Source organism: Myotis brandtii, unplaced genomic scaffold, assembly GCF_000412655.1.
Source record: "Myotis brandtii unplaced genomic scaffold, ASM41265v1 scaffold215, whole genome shotgun sequence".
In the NCBI taxonomy this organism is placed as follows: domain Eukaryota; kingdom Metazoa; phylum Chordata; class Mammalia; order Chiroptera; family Vespertilionidae; genus Myotis; species Myotis brandtii.
The window spans coordinates 3,700,739-3,703,228 of record NW_005358043.1 but is presented as its reverse complement, the minus strand read 5'-3'; the positions used below and the strand labels follow the sequence as shown (position 1 = coordinate 3,703,228).

The following is a 2,490-nucleotide window of genomic DNA, read 5'->3' as shown; positions in this document are numbered from 1 at the left end:
TAAACTTTTCCATATTTTTCTTTTATAATTATTATTAATTATTCATTAGTGGTGTGCTAATTAATGCCACTTAAATAGAGCAAGTCTCAAGTGAGACTTTTTAAAACCTAGTTATTGATTTATGGTCTCAAGATAATTTAAGAAGCTTTCCTTTCCATTTTGGCAATCTATTCTTGACACAAGAATCTAGGCCAAATCAAAGTTTCTTAAATAATTTCTGGAATAAAAACTGTTGAAAATTTGCTATAAATATACTCTGAGTTTATGGGATTAAAATTATATTTAAAACCCAGTCTATAATACAAAGTATGTCATTACATGCTCCAGTAGAATATATGTCTTTAAGGCAAATTTATAGGTCTCCAGCCTCCATTCTTCAGTATAGGAAAAATTATATTCCATCTGAAGTATGAAATTTGGTGAGTAACAAACTAATCTAGCAGTGTTCTTAATAAATATACTCCTTTGTCTATCAGTCATCACTAAAAAGCATTTATTAATTACTCACAAAATATAGACTTTTCCCTAAAGAAATTTAAAGTACAGGAAAAGATATTATAGAAGATTATATAAAACTCTTGCTATTTTCATAGAGTGTGAACATTTTTATAGAAATCCCAAATGGAAACCTAGAAAAGTTTTAAAAAATATTTTCTGAGTTCAATAAATGGCTCTTGCATTCCTTTAGGCATTAAATAGCATATTAAAAATATTTGATTTACTAAAAACTCCACCAAATAAAACTATTAGAAACCATAAACAAACACAGTAAAGTTTCAGGATACAAAATCAGTATACAAAAATCAATTGTGTTCCTATATACTAACAATTAAATTTCAGAAAAAGAAATGAAAAAAAATTCATTTTATCCAAAAGAATAACACCTAGGAATAAACTTAAAGAATGTGACGGGCCTTTCCCGCGGTGACGACCTCCCGACAATCTGCTGCCTCTCGCTAAGGATCTCCTCCATCCCTCTCCAGAAGAGGAAAGAAGAAACACAAGAAGAAGCGCCTGGTGCAGAGCCCCAATTCCTACTTCCTGGTTGTGAAATGCCCAGGATGCTATAAAATCACCACGGTCTTTAGCCATGCACAAATGGTAGTTTTGTGTGTTGGTTGCTCCACTGTTCCCTGTCAGCCAACAGGAAGAAAAGCAAGGCTTACAGAAGGATACGCCTTCAGAAGAAAGCAGCACTAAAAGCACCTCAAATCAAGATGAGTGGGAAACCATCCAATATTTTGGATTAAAAAAATGTGAAAGACCTATGCACTGACAACTACAAGACATCATTAAAAGAAATTTACGAAGACACAAAGAAATGGAAGAATATTCCATGTTCATGGATTGGAAGAATCAACATAGTTAAAATAGCCATACTACCCAAAGCAATATACAGATTTAATGCAATCCCCATAAAAGTCCCAATGACATTTTTTAAAAAAAGAAATAGAACAAAAATCATCAAATTTGTATGGAACCACAAAAGACCTCAAATAGCTAAAGCAACCCCAAGAAGAAAGAACAAAGCTAAAGGTATCATACTTTCTGACTTCAAATTATACTACAAAGCAACAATAATAAAAACAAAACAAAACAAAACATGGTACTGGCAGAAAAAAACAGACACATAGACCAATGGCACATAAATGAGAACCCAGAAATAAACCCATCTATATATGGGCAAATAATCTTCAACAAAGGAGTCCAAAACATACAACGGAGAGAAAAAATGCCTCTTCAATAGATGGTACTGGAAAAATTGGAAATCCACATGCAACAGAATGAAAATAGTCTGTCACCATTCACAAACATTAATTCAAAATGGATCAAAGACCTAAATACAAGACCTGAAACAATAAAATACATAGAAGGAAACATAAGTACTAATCTTATGGAACTTGGTCTTAGAGAGGATTTTATGAAATTGACCCCAAAGGCAAGGGAGGTAAAACAATAGTGAATGAAAGAGATTATATCAAACTAAAAAGCTTCTGAACAGCAAAAGAAACCATCAGTAAAACAAAAAGGCAACTAATCAAATGGGAGAAGATATTTGCAAACAATACCTCTGATAAGGGGTTAAAGAACTCATACAACTCAACAACAAAAACAATCCAATTTAGAATGGGCAGAAGACCTGAACAGACACTCCTCCCAAAAAGACATACACATGGCCAACCAATATATGAAAAAAATGCTCAGTTCACTAGCTATAAGGGAACTGCAAGTCAAAACCACAATGAAATACCACCTGACACCTGTTAGAATGGCAATTATCAACAAGGTAAGTAATAACAAGTATTGGAGAGGTTGTGGAGAAAAAGAAACCCTCATACAATGTTGGTGGTAATGTAAATTGGTGCAGCCACTATGAAAAACAATATGGAATTTTGAAAAAGAAGAAGGAGGAGAAGGAGGAGGAGGAGGAGGAGGAGGAGGAGGAGGAGGAGAAGAAGAAGAAGAAGGGGAAAGCTACCATATGACCCA

General features: G+C 33.7%; 1 long non-coding RNA gene across 1 annotated transcript in view; it reads left to right on the top strand.

Moving 5' to 3' along the window:
* Positions 1-1,229, top strand: part of LOC106726028 — a 19,329-nt gene extending 18,100 nt beyond the window's left edge. Inside the window, exon 3 of the long non-coding RNA XR_001362044.1 lies at positions 997-1,229. This is a non-coding gene — a long non-coding RNA (uncharacterized LOC106726028). The remainder of the gene's footprint in view (positions 1-996) is intronic.
* Positions 1,230-2,490: the final 1,261 nt, after the last annotated feature.